Here is a 26,269-nt window from a genome sequence, read left to right on the forward strand (position 1 = left end):
GTGCCTGCAATGACTAAGCTTTCAATGTTACACCCACAGATATGGCCTTGCTGTTATCTTGAATGTTTTGTCACCTGTACACTGTTGTTTAAATAAGAACTGGGCCATTCTCATTTATCATTCCACCCAACAACACATATAATTTATAAAAACCACACCCCATTCATCTCTTCAATGCTAAAGTTGTTAGACATATTTGTGCGGAGTCATAGTAACATTACTGCAATATTAGAAATATTAACAAATAGAACTTTTATATCCCTAGGATTTTTTCCTCATCAAATTCCATGACCTGAGCAACTAAGATGTCCTTAAGGAGGCAAATGGATAAATAAGCTGTGGTATATTCAGACAGTGGAATATTATTCACACTAAAAAAGAAATGAGCTAGCAAGCCAGAAATGACCAGGAGGAACCTCAAATACACATTACTAAATGAAACAAGCCAATACTATGTGAAGTTCTGGAAAAGGCAAAACTATGGACACAGAGAAAAGATCAGTGGTTGCCAGGGGTGGGATTGGGGAGGTGAGAAATAATAGGCAGAGCAGGGATTTTAGGGCAATAAAAATACTCTGTGCCATATTATAATGATGGGTGTATATCATTATATGTGCATGCTAAGTTGCTTCAGTCATGTCTAGCTGTTTGGGACTCCATGGACTGTAGCCTTCCAGGTTCCTCTGTCCATGGGATTCTCCAGGCAAGAATACTGGAGTGAGTTGCCATGCCCTCCTCCAGAGGATCTTCCCAACCTCTGGAGACACAGGGATCAAACCTGTGTCTCTTATGTCTCCTGCATTGGCAGGTGGGTTCTTCACCACTAGCGCCACCTGGGACACCTGACTGTTAGATGAGGACCAGTTAATTTCATAATATATAAAGGAAAGAATTGAGGAAGCAGACTAGAGTGAGTATGATATCAAAGTCCGGGAGTGTAACTTAAATCATAAGTTACATATGATTTTGGTTACCTGACACTGAATGGGAAAAATCAAGGGTTCATCCAAAACTTCTTGTGTAAAATGGATTTCTTTAGTTTTCTTCCAGTGTATTTGAGATGTTTACAAGGTATAGATGCCTAATAACAGACTTCATTTACCGGGCTTTTAAGCAGTTCTGCATAAACTGTCCCAATTAGTAGGGGCAGGAATTGATATCCTACCATATTCAGTTTAGTTCAGTTCAGTCACTCAGTCATGTCCGACTCTTTGCAACCCCATGGACTGCAGCACTCCAGGCCTCCCTGTCCATCACCAACTCCTGGAGTTTACCCAAACTCATGTCCATTGAGTTGGTGATGCCATCCAACCATCTCATCCTCTGTCGTCCCCTTCTCCTCCTGCCCTCAATCTTTCCCAGCATCAGGGTCTTTTCCAATGAGTCAGCTGTTTGCATCAGGTGGCCAAAGTATTGGAGTTTCAGCTTCAACATCAGTCCTTCCAGTGAACACCCAGGACTGATCTCCTTTAGAATGGACTGGTTGGATCTCCTTGCAGTCCAAGGGACTCTCAAGAGTCTTCTCCAATAGTACAGTTTAGAAGCATCAGTTCTTCAGTGCTCAGCTTTCTTCACCATCCAACTCTCACATCCATACCTGACCACTGGAAAAACCATAGCCTTGACTAGACGGAGCTTTGTTGGCAAAGTAATATCTCTGCTTTTTAATATACTATCTAGGTTGGTCATAACTTTCCTTCCAAGGAGTAAGTGTCTTTTCATTTCATGGCTACAGTCACCATCTGCAGTGATTTTGGAGCCCAAAAAAATAAAGTCTGACACTGTTTCCACTGTTTCCCCATCTATTTCCCATGAAGTGATGGGACCAGATGCCATGATCTTTGTTTTCTGAATGTTGAGTTTTAAGCCAGCTTTTTCACTCTCCTCTTTCACTTTCATCAAGAGGCTTTTTAGTTCCTTTTCACTTTCTGCCACAAGGGTGGTGTCATCTGCATATCTGAGGTTATTGATATTTTTACTGGCAATCTTGATTCCAGCTTGTGCTTCTTCCAGCCCAGCATTTCTCATGATATACTTTGCATATAAGTTAAATAAGCAGGGTGACAATATACAGCCTTGAGGCACTCCTATCCAGATTTGGAATCATTCTGTTGTTCCATGTCCAGTACTAACTGCTGCTTCCTGACCTGCATACAGATTTTTCAAGAGGCAGGTCGGGTGGTCTGGTATTCCCATCTTTTTCAGGATTTTCCACAGTTTGTTGTGATCCACACAGTCAAAGGTTTTGGCATAGTCAATAAAGCAGAAATAAATGTTTTTCTGGAACTCTCTTGCATTTTTGATGATCCAGTGGATGTTGGCAACTTGATCTCTGGTTTCTCTGTCTTTTTTAATTCAGCTTGAACATGTGGAAGTTCATGGTTCATGTATTGCTGAAGCCTGTCTTGGAGAATTTTGAGCACTTCTGTGCTAGCTAGCATGTGAGATGAGTGCAATTGTGTGGTAGTTTGAGCATTCTTTGGCATTGCCTTTCTTTGGGATTGGAATGAAAACTTACGTTTTCTAGTCCCGTGGCCACTGCTGAGTTTTCCAAATTTGCTGGCATATTGAGTGCAGCACTTTCGCAGCATCATCTTTTAGGATTTGAAATAGCTCAACTGGAATTCCATCACCTCCACTAGCTTTGTTTGTAGTGATGCTTCCTAAGGCCCACTTGACGTCACATTCCAGCATGTCTGGCTCTAGGTGAGTGATTATCTGCGTCATGAAGATCTTTTTTTTTTTTTAATATAGTTCTTCTGTGTATTCTTACCACCTCTTCTTAATATCTTCTGCTTCTGTTAGGTCCATACCATTTCTGTCCTTTATTGAGCCCATTTTTGCATGAAATGTTCCCTTGGTATCTCTAATTTTCCTTAAGAGATCTCTAGTCTTTCCCATTCTATTGTTTTCCTCTATTTCTTTGCACTGATCACTGAGGAAGGCTTTCTTATCTCTCCTTGCTATTCTTTGGAACTCTGCAGTCAAATGGATATATCTTTCCTTTTCTCCTTTGCTTCTCACTTCTCTTCTTTTCACAGCTATTTGTAAGGCCTCCTCAGACAGCCATTTTGCTTTTTTGCATTTCTTTTTCTTGGGGATGGTCTTGTTCCCTGTCTCCTGTACACTGTCATGAACCTCCATCCATAGTTCATCAGGCTCTCTGTCTATCATATCTAGTCCCTTAAATCTATTTCTCACTCCCACTGTGGCTCAGATCATGAACTCCTTATTGCCAAATTCAGACTTAAATTGAAGAAAGTAGGGAAAGTCACTAGACCATTGACGTATGACCTACCATATTAAGTAATACTAAAATTGCTTACCACATAAATGCAGATTACACAAAAGAAATAAATGGACTATGTAAACCCCAAATAAAGGTATTTCATTTTTAAATGGGATTTCATGGAATTTATAGACTCAGGAAAAGAAGGAATGGAGGAAGTTTGATTTGAACCCCTGGACTAATATCAGAAGGTGTCAGGGAAAAGAGTTGGTAAAGTAATACTGCCCTGTGGATAGACAATAAGAAAGGTTGCAGGAAAATACACAGGTAGTGAACACAATCCCCAGTTCTAGTGGAAATATGGTCCTTAGGGCTATGGAACACTGTTCTCTCAATACACAAAAGCATCTCTCTGAAAATTGCTATTCTGAAGATCTGTTAGCCATTTCGTTCTATATACTGTCCACACCCTATGTGTCTGGAGGTGATTTTTGCCAAATAGTAGGGAATTAACAATTCTATTCTGGCATTCACCTGAGACAAAGCCTATACCACCATGAGAGGTCTGTGCTGGGGTATAGAAACTTATCTTTCATCAACCTAAATAAACCCAATCGGGCAGACACATTTGTTGATCAAAGTTCTATGTTTTTATCTCAAATCTAAATTTGATTATTCCATCACTATTTGTGTCAGTAAGAATGAAACTTGACCAACCAGGAGTGAGCCGAGATAGAATCCCCAATACCAACAGTTCCATTTAGCTGGACAATATGCAGTAGATATTAACATAATATCTTAATGAGCACAGAAACTTGAAATATTTATTTACAGCATTTATCCTCTAGTCTCTTTTCCGCATAAGAGCACATAAGAAAGCAAATCAATGAAGAGGGTAAGGCAAAATAAGAAAAGTGATTGCCTCTACAGATTCCCACTTCTTAGATCAAAGTATGAGTAATTCTCCTTGCACCACCAGGCTGAACTAAAGAGCATATTTAAGAATAGCACAGAACTAATAAATCATGGTTATGTGATGATTTTGCTAATGAAAAAAGATGGATAAATTCCTGAGATGACTTATTTTCAAACCCTGGAAGCCACATTTTAACAGCACATGAAACATACAAGGGCAGGCTGATAAGTTTGAATTTGAGCTGTCGCATCATAGTATTTGTGCTTCAAATACCCCAATCCACAAAACAGAGAGAATAACAGCCCCCACACTAAAGGTTCTCAAGGCAAGAATACTGAAGTGGTCTGCTATTCCCTTCTCCAAAAATTTCATGGGGTTCTGCAGGCAAGAACTATAAAGAAAGCTGAGCACTGAAGAATTGATGCTTTTGAACTGTGGTGTTGGAAAAGACTCTTGAGAGTCCCTTGGACTGCAAGGAGATCCAACCAGTCCATCCTAAAGGAAATCAGTCCTGAACATTCATTGGAAGGACTGATGTTGAAGCTGAAACTCCAATACTTTGGCCACTTGATGCCAAGAACTGACTCATTGGAAAAGACCCTGATGCTGGGAAAGATTGAAGGTTAGAGCAGAAGGGGATGAGAGAGGATGAAATGGTTGGATGGCATCACTGACTCAATGGACATGAGTTTGAGTAAACTCCGGGAGTTGGTGATGGATAGGCAGGCCTGGCGTGCTGCAGTCCATGAGGATGCAAAGAGTCAGACACGACTGAGCGACTGAACTGAACTGAACTGACACTAAAGGTTCTTATGAGTGCTTAGAACAGTGCCTGATACATAGTGAACATTATGCATTTAGGTATTCATCATTATTCACAATCATATGTTCCTCATTGAAGAGACAAAAGAAAACCCACATGTTATACTGGTTTTAGCACAAGGGGGAATTAAACACCATTTCACTTATCTCAGTCACAGGCAACTTATTCACTATGACATACAGGATGCTTAAGATATGTCGAACAGTACAGTATTAAACACTACATGCAGTATTAGAATTTCCTGTCCTTATAGAGTTCACATTCTAGGGGGATGATAGACAAATTTATTGTATAATGTCTGTAGTGAAGATTACTAAGGAGAAAACTAAACAAAGACAGAGAAAGGCAGAGTGACCTTTATTCTGTTTCCATATTCAGCTGTGTTTGACAAAATGGCTCACTGCAGGCCACGCTTTTCCTCTGAAAGGAATTCTCCAGTTGACATTCTAGGTAACTGGTTCATTGAAATCCCAACCATTTGGATGCAACAAAAATAATCCAGCATATGAATACATCCAGAAAGACATATGTACACTGGTTTTCAAAAATGTAATGTGTATGTAATTTCCCGAATGGCTGGTTGTCACATCCATCTGGTCTTATTTCCATAGCACTTGAATGCACTACGAGAATATAAACCCTAAAAGCTAGAAAACAGAATTTAAATACCCAAACACATACGAGGTGTGTTTTCAAAAGCAGCAGACAAGCGAGTACTGTGGTAACTTCATTAGCTTCTCAGCCACAGTTGAGAATAGCTGAGGCTAAGCATAAAGGCCACAGAACATAAAAGGCATTCCACTGGCAGATCTCATTAAGTGGGCTTAAGACAAGCTTGACAAGCTAATGACAAAAATCTAATTTGAAATTTCTGGATATGAACCTAGAAGGAGTCCAAATACACCAGAACTCTACCATGCATGCTATCTGAAAAGGCAACGACTTGGTGTCAATTAGGTCCATATAGTTTATGAATCAAAGCCCGGGTATGGATGTTGTCCTATTCAATTGCACTGAATAAGAAATCATGCTCTATGTGTTTTGGGGTTTGGACTCTGGGCTTATTTAAATTGCACAGATGTTGTAGGTTCCTAAATTAACAGTGGTCTCCAGGGAGATGGTCATCAGGCTGCATGCATATGCTGAAAAAGGCATGGCTAGAATCTCGAGCCACACCATTCAGAAAGCACTTTTGCTACTGTTTCCTCTTCTCTAATAAAAAGATCTTTCTTGTTTCTAAATTCTGTTAGCACCTATGGGGGCTGGACCCTTTTAGAATTCTCTAGTTGCTCTAGGTATGTGTATATCCATTCCCACTACTTTAATGTCCCTCATGTGGAAGAGCATTCACATTCAAGAAATCATAGCACTCAGGTGTGCCCTGCAACATGGGAAGTGTCTTCTCTATATTATAAATTCTCCAATCAATCTTTTTATGATCAATCCAATTTTATAGATAAGCAAGCTCAAGATTCAAATAATTTGCCCCACCTATAATTAGAGGAGCATTAAATGGCTTCCCTGGTACCTAAGACAGTGAAAAATTCGCCTGCAATGTGGGAGACCTAGGTTTGATCCCTGGGTTGGGAAGATCCCCTGGAGAAGGGCATGGCAACCCACTCCAGTATTCTTGCCTGAAGAATCCCCATGGACAGAGGAGCCTGTCAGGCTACAGTCCACGGGGTCACAGAGAGTCAGACATGACTGAGTGACTAAGACAGCACAATGATCTATATATACCCAGGCCATCCAGTTGCAAAAACCACATTCATGTTCTACTTGGTGCAGGAAAGAATAAATTCTAAATGAATGAATACATGAATGGACAAATGAATTCTTTAATATCTTTAGAATTAAAGGAGGAAAAATTTACCACCCAAAGTACATCACTGTTGCAATAATAGGTATACAATGATAGGATGGTTATTTAAAATTCTTGAAGGTATTTGAATCTTTCTAAATTCAAGTTCTATATACCTACAGTGCTTTCTGCAATATCTCACACATGCAAGGTATTTGTAAGATATTTGCTGAATCAGTGAAATAATTTAACTTAACATAACAAATTATAAATGGATGAGATGGCATTTGGGTCTTTCCCCTCTCCTATGTTAGCTCCTTACATGAAGGAAGAATACATTTTTCTGTAAATCTGGCTCCAGGTGCTAATTTCTTAAGAAATCCCTAGATGTACACTCATGTGTGGACCTCTGGGCTTTTTTCCAGACCTGGGACCTAAATTCCTGATCCTAGCTTTTGCGAATAAGACCCACATAAGCCCTAGTAATAACTGTGGAAAAGATAATGTCTAACTAGTGTGAACAGTGCAACCAGTCAGAATATCTTAATACAAGTTTGTTGAGGAGAAACAAATTCCACTCCACCTGTCAAAATCTGGATAATGTCCTGGATTTCATAATATTCTCATCCTTGGTTCCTATATGTATACATAGTAATATTCTCTTAGGACATTCCTCTACCAATATTGCATGGAGAAACAGCATTGTTAGTTTCTTTTTTCCAAACAGTTCAGATAAAGACTCTGAGTGCATTTTCCTTGCCTCATCCCCTATCCGCCCCACCCCTCAATATAGTAAGAGGCATTGGTTAAGTCACTTAGCATCTTTGCATAAATTATTTATAAAGAAGAATGAAATGCCATTTGCTTTATCTTGTTAGTGTGAAGATTACATACGATAATGTGTACAGAATAATTTTTGAGCTATGAAGCGTTAGGTAGCTGTAAGAAACTATCGGAAAAGAAAACTCATGTACCATATACCTTGGGAAGCCAGGTGTTTAATTTCATTCTTATACAAATTATACGTGTATGTGTATACACATATGTTTATGTGCAAATATATGCCTGTGATAAAATGGGCTTATATGTATATATTGGTGGGGAATTTTAATCACTTTAATGGATACAATTTTTAAGAGTTAATGAATGCCACATCAAAAGCATTTCTCTAATTGCCTCTGTTGGTTTTTAATATAGAACTACTGTATTGTATATGGTAATTATATCTATTATTTATTGTCAACTTGATGACAGGCATCAGGTTAAGGTGTTTGCATACATTATATAATTTGCTCATCATAACGCCCCTATAAGTATGTATGATTCTCTGTGACACGGGTAAACTAAGGCCCAGAAGAATTCAGAAAAATGCCCAAGAATACACTGCTGACACATGACAGGCAAAATCTGCACTTAGGTCTGTCTGTCTATCAAGTTTTGTTTACCAATTCAAAGCCCATTCATTTGAAATTTGCATTAATTCAAATGTAGCCTATGTTATACTTTTCAGGGAGTAAGTTCAGATGAATTCTATCCTTTGTGAATTGTTAGGGTTCCTTTGACCAGAACATAAACTGATCAAAAATATGCACTTTTTTCAAAATAAACAGGAGCTTAAAAATTTTTAGATGTCTTCAGAGGGTTTCCAGTCCCCAGGTTAGATAATACATGGTTTACTGTAACATAAGTTACGAGATTTATAAATGGGGTTAATGGCCATGATTTTTACTCACTGGTGGCCACAGTTTGCCCAGGGAGAACCCTCGTATGTAACTCTTCTGCTGTGATAAAGCTGCATGAAGACAGAGGGACGATTTAACAAAGAAGTAAAATATATCTCTTAAGGAGCCTACAGTCTACCTTTTTGAAAATAAACCAGCATATATGAAGCAAAGTGTCAAATTCATCTTAGAATATATTAGCAATACTTAGAAGCAATAAAACTAAATAAAAATTTCTTCAAAGGATTAAGTCCCTCAGCCTTTAACTCAGTCTGACCTGCTTCCCCCACATGCCAATTAGAGTTCAAAGAAAAGATTCATACATTTCATTTACAGATCCATTGAACCTTGGGCACAAGTGATAAATCCTTAATAAGTCAGAAAGAGAGCTATATTTATTCTTAAAATTAACTAATTTTCACCCTGAAGTTAAGTGATTTGCCTAAAGACAATTCATTGAAATATCTGATAAGATGCCTTAACTCCATTCTACATTTCACATCACTGACCTGTTTTCCCATTTTAAGATTCTTACGTAGAAATGCTCACATGGGTCATCAAAGATTCTAGAAAAGATGATGACACAGAACAAGTTCATGTCTACACATGGAAACAAACTAACAAACAAAATCTCGTTTACTACAGTATTTACAGAATCTCATGGTGAGCAAAGAGTTCCCTAAACACTGCTTTGAATAAAATAGATGGCTAAACTTTCTAGAGAGGATGTTTCTTCTTTTATCTATGCTTGGAAAGCAGACTTACATTAATGCAGCAGTTGCTTTGGTGAATCCAGCAGCATAGACGGTAAACACACCTGACAATCAAACTGGTTGACTAGCTCTAGTGATTGAATTTCAGAAAAGGCGATGGCACCCCACTCCAGTACTTTTGCCTGGAAAATCCCATGGATGGAGGAGCCTGGTAGGCTGCAGTCCATGGGGTCGCTAAGAGTCGGACACAACTGAGCAACTTCACTTTCACTTTTCACTTTCATGCATTGGAGAAGGAAATGGCAACCCACTCCAGTGTTCTTGCCTGGAGAATCCCAGGGACGGCGGGGGAGCTTGGTGGGCTGCCGTCTGTGGGGTCGCACAGAGTCGGACACGACTGAAGTGACTTAGCAGCAGCAGCAGCAGTGATTGAGTTCAACTCTTTACTTAGGTGATTTGATGAATGTGTGTACACACACGCACACACACACACACTTTGGTTTTATAACAATGAACTTTCTTGGACTGTCCGCAGAACAATAAAGCACATTACAATTAGCCACTGGGAAAGAAAACCTTCTTCCTCGAGCTTTTAAGAATAAAGAAATTAGGAGAATAGAGGGATCTTACCTTAAGCCTCTTTGAAAAGCCTAATGTCAAATGGTTATCAGAGGCAAGACAATTCTGAAGGTGACTTTTCAAAGCATACTATTAAATAATTATAACTGTCACATCCATGAATTTTATTTTAAAAATACTGGGATTAACTTTATTGATTAGACAACAAATAGCAATATTATGCTGCAACTGGCAGTGATACAGAAAATGGAATGCAAAGGGTCCAAGCAGTGCATTATGTTCCTTTTCTCTACTTTGATTTAAGCTATTTCAAGCACTTCATGTTCTCCTGGGCCAGTTAACAGTGCTTTAACATTTTGCAGCTAAAATGTAACTACAGCAGAGTCATTTTCACAAATTCCTTGTTTTTAGTAGTAGATTCCATTGTAATTTTGCTAGATCTAAACCTATCCTACAGAACCCACATTACACAAAACTTTGGGGATAGAAATTAGCATAATTGAAATAATTCAATTTTTGGTAATTATAATTCTCACTTAAACCTAAATTAAATATGCCAAACTATAATTATGTTCAAATTTGCATCATGAAAATTATCCCCATTTTGCTCATGGCATCTTAAAACATCTAAAAAGGATCTTAAACTCTTAAGTTTGAGTCAAAAGGCCTTATTTTCACAGCCTTTGGGAAGAAGAGACTTATTATGCATTAAGCATATTTTGCCTCTTGGGAAAAGGAATATGGGTCCATTATTTCTTCACTACGTGATGTGCAGGATTTGTACTATAATCTTTGGGTACATCTAAGTTACACTGCAATTAATGAGCGCTGAGTACCTCAGCAGACAGTAAAAGATTAATGCTTTCTTTGGAGAGAATCCTTACACAAAGCGGACCATGCTTTAGGACAAAGGGAATGGGAACCACAGACACAGAAAAAGCTCTAATACTTCAAAACTGGGCAGCTGAAAATAAGCACTGCTTTTCTATTCATTTTTAAATGATTAGAGACAGAAGAAAATCTGAAAACAATGAGAAATCACCTTTCAGCCCTGCAAACTACTTGCTGATTCTTAAGATTCCTATGAGCAAACTTTTTTTTTATTATTATTACTATTAATTTATTAATTTGGAAGGCAAGAAAACACACATAAATTATTACTCAATGTAAGCTGTCTTTCTAACTAAACTTTCTGCTACTTGATTTCATTAAATTAGCCAATTGATGTGATTAAGCTTGCAAGATGTTTTACTTATCTTCCTGTTTGGGACAGTGGGTGGATACCATCTAGGAATATATCGGTCAAGAAATAGATGTTTCTGAATGTGCAAAGCTGGCACACAGTCAAAACACACAACCAGTTTCTTACAAAGGCACACAACTAGTTTCTTACAAAAAACATATGAATATATCTCCAGTTGAGTAAAATATTCACATTAATACTGGAATAAGGCAGAAGAACCCTGGCTGACATCCCATCTGTTCTTACGAATTAAATTTAGAAATCATATGTAATATAGACATTTCTGTCTGAATATCATAAAGCCCTGACACATCCAGGCTTTCATTAGAAAGCCCTACGATGTGACTTGAATAACAATCTGTCTTAGCTAATTAGTATTTTCAGTTTAGCATATTCACTTCCAGACATATTGCTGTTTGCACATGGTAATTTAGGTAAACAGATACCATCCACAGCTGCATCAATTAACACTGCTAATCAAAACTGAATTCAGGTAATTAGGCACATTTATGCAAAAAAATGTATAATTTTGGAGAAAAACTAGATTCTTCAGTATTATGTCAATAAGTAAAAATCGCTTTTGCTTAAGAAGATGAAGAATGAGAGGATAGACATCCTTTTTAATATATACATCATGCAGACAGCATAAAAAAACCTCAAACTTTAATTGGCCTGTATTTTCAGAAATTGGATCATATTTTTCATAAATGTTTTCCTCAATGTTTCCACATAGTAAAGTTGATTCACATCTGCCTAAGGGTTTAATCATCATCAAACAGGACTCAAATGGTTAATGAATGCTCAAGTATTTATCCCATTTGTAGAGGTGTTGGTCAAACTTGCTCTCCCGTCTTGCGTCTTGCGTAGCATCTCTTAGGAGAGATGCTTTCAGTATATCTCATCTTATCACACATTTTAATTATCTCTGCTGCCAAGTACTTTCATTTGTAGTTAGAATAACAACAGAATTTCTTATTTTCCTGCAAACACTTTTAAACTTTCCTGGTTCTATGCAGTGCCCTTAAGTTGCTTTTCCATTCATTTTCAAAATGAATATTGTGAATTATTTTCCCTGTATTCCTATAGACAAAATCCAATTGTATCATTTTGATTAAATATTCTTATCAGTTCAGAAAAGCTAGGTTCCCTGTTGGTAGGTTATAAGTGACTCGTGACTAACAAGTCAGGATTGGGTGAGGTTGATAGGCCTAGAGGTGAAGCTATGAAAAGGAAAAAAGTGGATCATTTAACAAAAATCCTAACATGCATATGGGAAAATATAACTATCTCTACACCTGTATTCCTCTCTCTCAACTTCTCCTTTCTCTTTCGAACTCTGAAGTTAGAAAGTCTAAAATGTTATTTCTTAGTTTATTTCTTAGTGTAGACACCAGGCCTTTAAATGAAGCATTGGGTTTAGTTAGCATCCCAAGCTTTATTTAATGGTAATAGTCACTTTCAATCCAATTTAACAAACATTTCCTCAGTACCTACCTGTATCAAGCACTTCTCTAGGCCCTGTGGGTAGATATAGGGATATATTTGGACCTATTGCAATTCTGTGAGCCACACTCTGAGAATTTATAGACCAAAAGAGCCAGCTTTCAAAAGGTGGAACAAATTTTTGGGACCTCTGAGGCTAATTTTTTAGAGGTTTACTTTTTTTCCTAACTCATCCATGTTAATTCCTTTAGTCTCATAATAAATCAGGAAGCAAAAGTCAAAATTGTTTCATTAAATAGCATGGTGTATTTTTCTCATATTGCAGTCACCCCATAGAACTCGTATCTTTAAAATACTTATCAAAAAAAATTTCCCCATATATTCCTTTAAACTCAATTGGCATAAACAACTGGACAATTCCCTAGGGAACAGAAATCAATCATACTCTGTGCTCAAATCCAGTTTCAAAGGCAGGAATTATAAAACTTGGAGGCACATTTTATCAGTGATTGTCCAACTATTCAACCAGCCAAAGTGGATGAGGGAAAATGAAGGTACCTCTTACTTGGACTCTATTAGACCCAATTATTTATGAATTTTAAATGAAAGATAGGTAAGCAAACACATTTTAAACATATTTTTTAAAAGAGCCTAAAGGTTGTTTTTTTCTGAACTAAATGGCCGATATTTGTAAAGGACAATTTCTAGTCTCCATGAAATGAGCCAAAAAGTGACGTTCATTGCCTGGAATAATCTGAACTGTTCTAAAGCACCTCTTCTCTTAGAGAATTAATTATTTCATTGAAGATCCTGTGATTTAGGAAATTCCTTCATCTGGGGAAAGTGCTAAACATTCCTGTGCTCACAATAAGCAAGTTTTGGCGAAGTGGAAGACTGAGGATAATGCAAGGGGAGCTCCGGTCTCAAAGACCTTGAAATGTGGCACTTACTTCCAACCCTGGCTGTGCCATTGACTTGACTTTAGGCAAATCACTCTCCACCCTTGAGTCTCAGTTTCTGGTTCATAAAATGTGGTTCATAGAGCCACCTCCCTTGGTTGAAGGGGGTACCTGGAACATAGGAGGTGCTCAGTAAATGTTGAAATGGAATAAACATCAGACAGAGATGGCTTCAGAAACGCTAAAGGCGTTTTAGTCAAAGTTATATTAAGCAGTTCTCTAGCTTTCAAGGGATTATGTAGAGGTGGTGTGATCATTTTAATACAAATAGCAGGTAATGCATCAATAGGCCACAGGCCATTGCACTGTATTAGGGCAACTTCCAATTCACTTGAAAACTAAAGCTAGGGAATTAACCTTCTCAATTAGCTGTAAAGTCAACATCAGAGCATTTATTGTCTGAGAGCATATTATTTTGTCAAACAAATTACAAAAAATAATTCATTGGACTGACAAAACCCACTAATTTTTTTCCAGAATGAGTGTCTGTTAAAGAGAATAACATCTTGGAAAATTCGTGTGACTTATTTTTTCACTATTATTGATTTTTAATACCCTGAAAATCCTCAAGTTTGCCACTTGTTCTCCCTCTTCAGCCCAGAACAATAAAATTGCTCATGGTGACCCTACTCTAAATTTTTGTGAAATTAAATTGCTGACTGACAAATAATACAGGATGTATAAAATAATACCATTGGTCACTTTTTAAACTGTATGTTTTATTGAACAGGACTCCAATTAGAATATGTGTCCCATGAAAATGTCAAACGAATTAATTTTGGCCTGTTAATGGCAAAAAACATTATTTCACAACTAAAAGTGAAAATGTCAGGTCTGGGACTGGATGGATTAGAAGGGAATGGATTGTCAGAAACAAAGGCAACAAAGAAATAAAAGCATCTTCTAAACACACTGAAGCAAAACAAATGATTGGATTTGGGATTTAACAAAATATAATCTTATTTGTCTTTGCTCTTTCACTTCCCTAAGATGATATGAATTTCTCTTCTCTGATCTATGATTTTGTGTTATGGGAGAGACGGCTGACAATTAACTGCAGCACAGAGAAGATGTTATCAGTAGTCTGGCACATTAGCTCTTTATGTTTAGAAAATGGTGTGTTTACAATAAATTAGAATGCCCCAAATTATCTTCATTCAGTTCTGGTAAGAGGTGAAACAAGAATAATCAAATTAGAGAAGACTGTTGATATGTCTGAAGAATTAGTAGTGTTTATTTTAGGGATTTGATTTAGCGGCAGGGTTTTTTTTTTTTTAAGTGAAAATATTATCAGGGAACAGCTGGATATTTTTTTTAAGTTTGACACAAATGTACCAAAACTAAAGCTGATAATCTACACTTTATCAGGCAAGGTACAGAAAGTATTTGTTTACCATTTATAGTTGAATACTAACCCCATGATTAAGAATTAGGAAATTATCCTTATAGCAAACAGATCTTAGTTAAGCATGTTATTAGTCTGTGCTGAGTGGTATTATCCCACTCTCTGGAGGATGTGAGAGTCACTTTGTTAGCTGAATAATCTCAGTCAGTCTATCACAAGTTTTTCATCTTTGACTTTCTTCATAGGCCTGGAGTAGAAGCCTATCATTATGAAGGATGTTAAAAGAGCACATGAAAAGCTTATATAAAAATAAACTATAGTACCTCGGGCTTCTTAATTTTTACACCATAATACCTTGGACTTTTCTACCTTGAAACATTCAGACTAATTTCTTTGATGACTAGAGAGAAATAAATTACATATGGAAGGAAGAGAACCTTTATTATCATTTTAATAGTTCACAGATACATAAAAGGAAGATGCATTCATCATGTGGTGGAAACTAAAACTAAAACTAAAAATATTCACTGACTTAGGGATAAAAATATTTAATATAGTATGAAAAATGGAATCAGTTTTTTGAAGCAACGTGAATACGCAACTTTTCACAAGGCTTCAGGAAAATTTAACAAAGAGAAATAAAACCAAGTCATTGAAAAGCTTTGTAAAGAACTAGTTTGCTCCTCATACAACGTTTTTGAAAAGACCTACGCTATCCATAGACTATGAGAGACCATGGGGAATAAAATGCCAGTTATCGGAAACAATCAACTTTTGCGAACAGCTTCATAAGCAACCATACTCAAAAGCCCCCATTTTTCAGGAGGCATCACATGGATTTAATATGGATCTAATACGCAATTTAGTGGTTAGCACTGGGTAAGAACAGATGTCACTGTTACTTATTCCGACTCTTTTCCAGCTATTTCTATACTCTTTTTCTATTGAGAACACACATTCTAAGTGTGTGAAGATGGTCTTCAGACTCCCTGCTTTTGTTGGTGTGGTGGTTTTGATGCTTTGAATGGGGAGGGGGTGAAGCCTAGGACTCTTCCACGTGCCCCCAATTATCTATATGTTATTCTGTATGCTCTGCCAACAGCATGCTTTTGCCTGAACTATAATCCTTCCAAAGCAGCATCTCATTCAGACGTGCAAAAATGAAAATTAAAATAGGAGGGTTTTTTTATTATTATTATTTGAATGACATACGACCTGCTCAATGTTTGCATTTAAATGGGCTGGCATAATTCAGCTCTGGCTTTTAATTTCAGAAGGGTTAATCACCCTAACAAAGGTCAATCAAACTTTAATCTTGAATAAAATTGCTACAGCCCCAATCACCTGCAGAACATCTATTATATTCCTATTTCCATGTGAAAGAATGCATTGCTTTCATTATGCATCACTAATCTTCTAACTCTTTACATTAGCACATTTTACCAAAAATATTAATTCCTTTGAAATTCTGACAAGAGTTCATTTCTACACATCTCAGGAGATAATCCTGTTTAAAAGAACGGGTGCATCAGCTGTGAACCACTTTCCTGGCCCTTTCTAATCCTCATAGACCTTTGCTCCTCCAACTGAGTTCCTACAATAGCAAATCTCAATTACACAAAATATTATGGAGGTTTAGGTTAAAACAACATTATATTATTTTAGGAACTTAATCCTCCCTATTGTCTGTGACTGCGCCATTCATCTACTTGTTTCTGTCCATAATGTTTACCGCGTTCAAAAGTTATTGATTTGGAGGCAGCACATGCTAACAATATTTGAATAGCAATAGAAAGACTCAAATTCATTAATTCGTTCACTTGATAAAAATGCATGGAGTGCCTATTATGTGCCACATACTACCAAGGGAGTGAGTGAAGTCAAAGTAAAAAAAGAGAAAGACTTTATCAGGAGAATAACATTCTCTTCCGAAAACGATGTCCAGAATATAATAAAATCATGATTTAAAACAGTAGTTCTAGCTTTTCTTATCAACGTCATTAAATTTTAGTGAAGACTGGAAATGCATTAAGTAAAAATTTAACCAAAATTTCAATAAACAGTTTTGTAAACTATCCAGACTCTTAAAGGCTTTACAATTTATACTCCCATAAAAAAGATTCATTTTTTAAATATTAGAATATGAAATCTGTCAAGTTTTAAAGATGAGCATATTCAGAATGTGTAGTCTCCTAGGGCTAGGAATAAAACCACAAGAAAGTTTATGGACTTATTAAAAAATATACGTGCTGTGCATTCATTTGTTTCTGAAATGTTATTTCATGATGTTTTAAAACTGCTATTAACACCAAAGATAAATAGCAATGGACAAAAAAAAAAAAATCATTGTGCTTTTTTCTGCCATGACATAGTGCCTAGATGACCATGGAGGGAAAGTAAAAGACCCTTAACATTTGTTACCAATTACACTGCAAATTGATTGCCTTGGAATTATAGCAGGGCTGTGACACAGCATAAATAACCCAAACTTTGCCTCCCGCATGATTTTTTGAGATACTTTCCTCTCTCTTTGTACTCAGAAGAAGCACACAAGCATAGACACAGAGGCGCACACCCCTCCTCATCAATATTCACATCCATTAATTAGCAATATGTGAAGGCTATCATTTGGGAAACTCCCCAGAGCATGAATATTCAATCAAGCAAAGCAAATCATGGTAAAAAGAAAATACAGGTACAATAGTCAATGGCCAGACTGGCATTGAGGAATAGCGCATGATCTCAAAAAGGAGCAGTTTTTCTGAGTGTTATAAAGAAAAAGCCCCAATCTCTTGCTTGACTTAAGACCTTAGACCTCCTCCCCCTCCACTTTGAGCATTTCTGTAAAGTGAAATAGAACTTCTACACATTCTATAACTACGATTGCTTTTATTTACTCTTATAACTAGGTTGACACAATAGAATAAAGAGGAGTAATAGATTTTATGTTGTTGAACAAACTAAATCCAAGTGCTATACAATATAATTGTTCAATTGGTATTTATTACCAAACAGTAATTCTGTAAACTGATAAAGATTTGCTAGATACAGTAACAGGCAAATATATTGCTTTATATTTCATTCTCAGCATCAAAAGCTATTTCATTATATTTCTGAGTTTCTATATTTGGAAAAAACTCAAAGCTTTCTGAGATTGTGCTGTAAGTGCTCAAGAAGCATATGGATCTTTCTCTGAATCGTCCTAGTCACACAACCAAAAAAAGCCCACTAACCATCAAATAAAAATCTTAATAAGAGAGCCCAGGATGTTGGATTATGAAAGAAACCTACCTTTGGCTGAACAAGTTCAAGATTTCTCATTTTGCCTCCATAGCTCTGCCGTTCCACCTTGAGCGAAAGTCGACTCCGAGTCCCTTGTGATCTTTGTGACAATGCCATCATATCACTGGCAAATTTTTCGATTAAACTTTGCAGACGTAGTAGCAACTTTGTTAATTATGATATTAGCCAGCTGGCAGGTACAATCAGTCAACCGCTGTAGGAGAGCCAGACAAAGAGACATCTAATCATTGCAACCAGAGCAGATAAATTTTGTTGCTTTCTCATACGTGTCACAGATTCCATCCTTTCTGACCCTCTCCTCAGCCATCGACTGTCAAATTTAGATTCTGCCAGCTCTGAGCTTCTCTTTATCCCTGCCTCAGATCTGAAACTCCTGGTTATCAGGAAGACACGCGTCACCAGCTGTCTCGGAGCAGGAAAGCAATCAGGTGAATACTACTTATTATCTTCTGTTGCTTTCCTGAGAAGTGACAAGATTGATTTGGGACCAAGAATACATTCAGATCTCAGACAGGTAGTTCCTGGGGTTTTTAGTTCAAACAGTAGGGTATGTGCAAAGTTGCAATAAGGAGGACTCCAACCTCAATGTTAAGGATATGGAATATTAGAATAAGGAGAAAATTTTTTAAATCTACCAGAGTTCCGTTTCCAGATGCCTTTGTCTTTACTTTTCCACCTTTGAGCTACCTTGGTAATGTCTTATGATCAGGTTGTTAGCAGGAGGAGCCAGCTTAATGGCTAAATAGCTTTAAGTAAACTCGTAGAAGTGATATGCTGACGTTAAGAAGTCTCTACTCTTCTGTTTTTCATCAAGAAGAGTAGTCTATAAATTCTGATTACTAGAACATATCCTCACATAAAAGTGCAAATTATATTTAGGCAAAATAATGAGAAACGAATTTGGGTGTCTCTACTAAGAATAACATACAACTTTAGATTCAGAGGTAGTTATCATTACATCCTAATACACATTTTCCCATCTAAAAGTCAGCCTATTGAATTATACAGAAATGTGTGTGTGTGTGTGTGTGTGTGTGTATGTGTTTGTGTGATAGCTGCTAAGTCGTGTCCAACTCTTTAGACCCCATGGACTGTAGCCCACCAGACTCCTCTGTCTCTGTAGTTCTCCAGGCAAGAACACTTGGAGTGGGTAGCCATTCCCTTCTCCAAGGTATCTTCCTGACCCAGGGATCGAACCTGGGTTTCCTGCATAGCAGGCAAATTCTTTACCCTCTCAGCTACCAGGGAAGCCCATAGAAATGTGTAGATATACGCAAATGTACATATGGAGAATTTAGTAAAATTTATATGCATATTAGCTAACATAAAATTCCTTAAAATGATATGACAGTATCTTTGAGAGTGAAACATTCACTTGGTCAATGAAAAGTTTGATCTGCTTGTTAAACCATTAAACTGATGTAATATTTACTAATGAATTATTTTCTCCATTGAAATATTTAAGCATCAATGAAGTAAAAAGTCTGCACTGCAAAGCTTTAGAAAGAATAAAATACATTATGATAATAAAAGTTATATTTATCAAGAAATTAGTAGGTCTGGGATGGAAGAATTTGGTGAAAAGTTAAAATGCAAATTTGAGGTGCCATTTTACATAAGGATTCTTTGTATCTGACTCCCTAAAAGGGACCAAAATGGTTATCTTTACCTGTGAAAATTGCAGTTATCAGGCACACATCAATCATGGTGTGCAGCCTAAATATACATTTTATTTTCACATGAAGATGTTCCTGTAACAGAGGGCCTGAAGTCCCTGCACTTGGTTTATTTAGGCTAAATTGCTGAACAGATAAATGTATTTAGTGGCAATCTGAAATATATACAATGAGGATAAGATCATTTAGAGAGCCATCAAACTACAGAGAAAGATACTTTCATCCTAGGAAGACAAAATGCTCCTTAAATCTCAGAAAGGGAGGGAGAAATATGATTTCAGGGATTCTTAAACTATATATAATACATATGTATACATATTATCTTTTTGAGCATAAGATATTGTTTATTCTTCACATGTTGGCCTGATATTAAGGAATGAGTTAGATGCCCTAAAAGCAAAAGAACGAAGAAATTGAAATTGTTGGAGGACAAGAATGTGTTGTAAAACAATGTCAAGGACAAAGCATCTTAAATACAGCTTTTAGAGATACTGTTAGGAAGTAAGCTGTGCCAATCACATTCATTGTCATAGCCTTGGCAACCATCATGGGGTCTGGCACATAGTACTTTCTTGAGAAATACATGGTTATGAAGAATGAACACTGTTGCACACATCCCCCTCAAGGCCTAATTTACGTGTTTTGAAAATTAATAATGCAAAAGAGATTATTCCCTTGGACTATGTTGATGTGTGCTAAGTCACTTCAGTCATGTCCAATTCTTTGTGACCCTGTGGACTGTAACCTTCCAGACTCCTCTGTCCATGGGATTCTCCAGGTAAGAATACTGGAGCAGGTTGCTATGCCCTTCTCCAGGGGATCTCCCCGACCCAGGGATCAAACCCATGTCTCTTAGTCTCCTGCATTGCAAGTGGGTTCTTTACCACTAGTGCCACCTGGGAATTCCAAAAAGAAAGGGCTCATCCGGATCCTGAACCTGGTACCTCTCCAAGGCGAGAACTGTACCCTGTAGACCAACCAGCCAGCCACCCTATGCTGATGGTTATGTTGATGGCCATCTATTAACTAGGGTATGTATTCATTCAAAACTATATCTTTAAAATACTGAAAAAGAGTTCATACTTAAAAAGAGTTCAAAATAGACATTCTCATAAGACTCCTAAATAAGTGTTTCCATAATGTTATTAGTTCCCTTGAACATAATTCTGAATCAGAAAGTCAAAATGAGTCAAAAAGCTCTTTACTGTTTGAAAGAAAAAAGAAACTTTTCCTTATGAAATTCCAAGAGATTTAAATGTGCACAAAGTTTTTCACTGCAGTAGTAAATATGGGAAAATAGAAACAAACTAATGTACCCCAAAATGGATATTATTAAATATTTATGGCAATTACGTGTATATAGTCATGAAATGATAATGAGGATGACTTAGAAAACAAAATTCTTCTGACTATGCTGACTGAAGAAAGCAGAATAAAGAATTGTACATACATTGATTACTGTACATGAAAACCTAAGAATACATATATTCCATATGCTTGACATTATATGGCCAATAATCCTAGTTGCAGTACTATTTGTAAGAGCAAAAACCGAGAATGATCTAAAAAATATCACCAAAGGAAACTGGTTAAATAAGTTCTATTATATCCATACTTTAGAATGCTGTATGGGATTAAAATCAACAAACTACTGATATTAAATTATTTCTGGGATTGTTTTAAGCAAAAGAAGAATTGTACAGAACCATGTTATTGTATGTTACCAATTTAATAAGGATTTTGTACATAATGCCTGTATATAAAGAGAATATTTCTGAAAAATACGCAAGAAACTGCCAACAGTGTTTGCATTAGTATGGAAACTGGTGCTTGGGGAGCAGGAGTGAGTGAGAACTACTCTTTACAGTCTATTCTTGGCTATTGTGTAAATTTATGTGTTATTTATTTAGGTGAAACATTAACAAATTTAACACTTAAAATTTTTTCCATCATCCCTACTTGAATGTGCAATCGGTATATTTTTGTTTCTTTACAAAAAATCCCAGACACTCTCCATTTCCCCATGTTACTAGACACGGTTCGCCAGCTTATGTTTGCCCAGCTGATCTGAAGGACACAGCACTGCTTTTCTGTGCCATAACATGACCTTGGCAACTTTTGCTTCCAGCTCTCATTTCAATGCTATTTTTTCCAGTTCTAAATAATTCATTTTTTTCTTCCAGTTTTATTAATGAATAATTGCATATAGCACTATAAAAACTGATATAATGATTTATATAGTATAGATGGTCTGGCTTACATACATCATGAAATGATTGCCACAATAAGTTTAGTGACATCCATCATCTCATATAGATACAAAGGAAAAGAAAAAAAAATCATGTTAGAGTCTCTTGGACAGCAAGGAGATCAAACCAGTCAATCCTAAAGGAAATCAACTCTGAATATTCATTGGAGGGACTGATGCCGAAGCTGAAGCGTCAATACTTTGGCCACCTGATGTGAAGAGCTGACTCATTGGAAAAGATCCTGATGCTGGGAAAGATTGAGGGCAGGAAGAGAAGTGGGCAACAGAGGATGAGATGTTTGGATGGCATCGTTGACTCAATGGACATGGTGAGTTTGAGCAAACTCTGGGAGACAGTGAAGGACAGGGAAGCCTGGAGTGATGCAGTCCACAGGGTGGCAAAGAGTTGCACAGGACTTAGCGACTGAACAACAATAACATTTTTAATAGCACTTGTTACATAAGTTGATTTTCCTCATACAGTAAATGCCAAAATGTTGACATTACTACAGCACCTCCTTTCTCAAAGGATGTTTTTCTTCCTTATAAAGGATTTAATTCAGCACATGAGAGACAAACTGAATTCTTACATTCTGAACAATTTCAGAGTTGTTTCAAGTAAGGCATCTTTTATTCATGTTACAAATGTACAATTGTTTGTCCTCTGACAGGCAGTTCACTCTCAAGGCTAAGTTCCCTAGATGCCAGCAGAATATCTAGAGCCAACGGGATACAAGTTGGAACACAGCAGCAAAGCCTAGTATATAATAGATTGTGAACTGGTAGTAACCCTACAGTTTGATGTGGGATTAAAATTTAAGATTTTCTTGTCTTTTCAAATACGTGAATTTGAGAACTCATTATTAATTAAAAATATTATCCAAACAAGTGTCAATAGTTACATTCATAGGAATCTTTCAATTAGCAAATTTTATCCCTATTTGAAACAAATAAGGCTTTTTTATTTTTAAAAAGTGAGACTACCAATCACAGATGTTAGCCATCAAAATGCTTGGATTCACAACAGGCAATCTTTGGCCTCTACTACCTCATTTGTAAAACAGCATCTAACTGGTAGGTGAAGAAGATGCTTGAATGGGTAACTTGATGCAGCAGACACAATGGCCAAGGCATGGGAGCACTTGATAATGGGTGCTCTGATGAGCAACAGCGGCATTGTTGTCATTAATTATAAACACCAGTAGATGGTCCACAGCAGCTCTAGGATATAAAAAACTGCTGGTTCTTTTCATTCATCAATTTTTCTTTTCCAGCGAAAATGTTACCCATGAAATGGCTATGGTTCCATATGTGTGTGTGTGTGTGTTAGTCGCTGAGTCGTGTCTGATTCTACATGACCCTAAGGACTGTAGCCCACTAGGCTTCTCTGTCCATGGGATTTCCCAGGCAAGAATATTGGAGTGGATTGCCATGCCCTCCTCCAGGCGATCTTCCCGACCCAGGGATTGAACCCAGGTCTCCTGCATTGCAGGCGGACTCTTTATCCTCTGAGCCACAATGCCATTGGGTCCATATAGTAGTAGGTAATACTCAGCCTACATACCAGCACTTTTCAAACTTTCATGATCATGGGATACACTTTTTGACCTTGTTAAAATGCAGATTTTGATTTGGTAGGTCTGGAGTGGAGCCTGACACCCCACATTTCTGACAAGCTCTGAAATGACTCTGCTGCTACTAGCTGCAGAGTACCAATCACATACCACCATGGACTTCACAAAGGCTGAGAATGACATGGCAATGAATCTTAAACAACATACACATGTGTGCAACCAAATTAGAATTTTCTTTTTCTCTCATGCTTACCTCATTGAGCAGCAGTTACATTTCTTAGTTCTGAAGTAAATGCAAGTGTGCAATGGAAGGACAAGTAGAACGTCCTCCCTACATCAATTCCTAGTATATACAAAGGCAAGGGGGAAAACCCCAGTAATATCTTTCATAATGAAAGGATCACATATACAATGGCTTTTTAAGTGAAAAGGTAAAGATTTTAACCATGAGATATTTTAAAAGACTGATAATTGTTATTTCCTTTCTTGTCATAATAGAAGTATACAGCCATAGTTTATATTCACTCTGGCCCAATGACAAAACAAGGTATTAATAAAATCCTTTTTCTGGTGTAACTAAATATTCATGTATCTAAACAAACTACTGAAAGCTAAATAGTATGATAGGTAAGAACACTGTACACTCAGTATGCTGATACAGCCTAGCTCTTAAGAATTCTGGAAACATCTGCTAAGCTTTCATTATTATTTGTATTGCTATGCGAGAATTCCTTTGATTTGCTTGGGGTTAACTGGTGAAAAATATAATTCAAATATGGTAAAATAATACTGTAAATTCTAAAACTCAGCACACAGGCAAAAACATTCCTAGAAGCTATATGATCCAGCTCAATTTTGGTTTGGATTTTTAGGCTTGGAAAAAAAAAAAAAAACAAACTGAGATTCATGGTACGAAAATATAAATATTCATAGCACAACCAAGTACCACAAATATACTCAAAATATTTTTGAAAACATTGTTTATGAAACAGTACTTACTTTTATTATATGCAACACACTCTGATACTTCTATTTTTCCTTTTACCTTTTTCTTTTAATGCTGGTCATGCTTTCTGTACTCAGTTGATTTTATGGCCCACTAATTAGTTATTCAAACTTCTGAGTTGACAATAATGCATCCTTGGGTAACTTCTGGTTCTCTGGAAATTTATAGATGCAACAGATATTCAAGAACTGAGTACTTGTATGATGGTCATGGCACCCCACTCCAGTACTCTTGCTTAGAAAATCCCATGGATGGAGGAACCTGCACCCCATGGCTGCAATCCATGGGGTCGCTAAGAGTCGGACACGACTGAGCGACTTCACTTTCACTTTTCACTTTCATGCATTGGAGAAAGAAATGGCAGCCCACTCCAGTGTTCTTGCATGGAGAATCCCAGGGACAGGGGAGCCTGGTGGGCTGCCGTCTATGGGGTCGCACAGAGTCGGACACAACTGAAGTGACTTAGCATAGCATATGATGGTCATAGGCCAAAATACATGTCAGAGAGCCTGTACAAGGGCATTTCAATGGCAGCTAAAAATTAGAAACCACATCTCCACCAATACACCTAATATAAATGTTTTCTCCCCTTCCTTCTTTGGAGGATAATATAAGAAAATCACCTTTCACACTTAGGTAGGATTAAGGGAGGTCAAATGACCCAATTACTATTTAAGAAGCAAATTAAGAATTAATAAGGGTCAGAACTCTTGAACATAAGGAAATGTGCAGGTAGCAATGTAGAGTTTTTTAAATAAATTCTAAAACAGTAAACTGCATTGACCTGGGAGCTACATTGGTGAACCAAACGAATACTATTCTAACATAAACTGGAACTCTTTGGGATTTGTAAATCACAGACAAACATAAAAATAAGATTTTGGCTTGTGTTGACATGTTGACTCACTTCATGTGGGCAAGGACAAACCTTTCAGAAGTTCAAGCAGCACAGAATTATTACAGACTAAGAGGAGTGTAGGCACTTTTGTCTCAATTATACAGAATAAACAGAGCAGTCAAGTATGAGAGATAAGAAACTAAAGGAAATAAAATCAGGAAACCTAAATGAAGTTCACTGAAACCACATATCTTTGCTTGGTTGGTTGTTAGATCTTTTTTTTTTTTTTTTTTTTTTTCCCAATGGAAGCATCAAGTAATAAGTAAGTAGGTAGCAGAGAAGTAAGTACATAAATACATGGAAAGCACGTTCCAGATGGTAGTAAGACAAACTGTTTAGAGGAGAGTAACACTACTGAGTGGGTAGTACAGAGGAGTTCTGCTTGAAGGATTGAGTAACATTCCTTATTCTTTCCTGTACAGTTCTTCTCAGATTCCATATGGGAAATACAAGAATAGTGATGAAAGAATCCCCAGTGCAGTGTTGAATACCATGTGGGGGCTTGAGAGTTACTTTGAGTGTAAGGAAGTTAGCTGAATATTTTTAAAACAGCAATATGATAGGGTTATGAGTAGGGATTAAATTCCTTATATTTTTTATTTCTAAATGGTTCGAAGGAAGTTATTTATTCTGATAATTCACCAATAGTTATTAGTATATTTAGTGTATGCATGTCAGGATAAAGTATATGTTTAATAGACTAGCAGATCATACCACAATATTCTTCCTTTCAGAGAGAAACTTTTTCATAATCCTCTCAAGGGCTTCTGGAAACATCAGTTTTTTGCTCAG

At 37.0% G+C, this 26,269-nt stretch overlaps 1 long non-coding RNA gene across 1 annotated transcript in view; it reads right to left on the reverse strand.

Moving 5' to 3' along the window:
* Positions 1-26,269, reverse strand: part of LOC129649340 (uncharacterized) — an 80,020-nt gene that overhangs the window by 17,540 nt on the left and 36,211 nt on the right. Inside the window, exons 7-8 of the long non-coding RNA XR_008713096.1 lie at positions 24,573-24,733; positions 18,064-18,268 (exon numbers count right to left, since the gene is read on the reverse strand). This is a non-coding gene — a long non-coding RNA (uncharacterized LOC129649340). The remainder of the gene's footprint in view (positions 1-18,063; positions 18,269-24,572; positions 24,734-26,269) is intronic.

Source organism: Bubalus kerabau, chromosome 1 (assembly GCF_029407905.1).
Source record: "Bubalus kerabau isolate K-KA32 ecotype Philippines breed swamp buffalo chromosome 1, PCC_UOA_SB_1v2, whole genome shotgun sequence".
Lineage (NCBI taxonomy): Eukaryota > Metazoa > Chordata > Mammalia > Artiodactyla > Bovidae > Bubalus > Bubalus kerabau.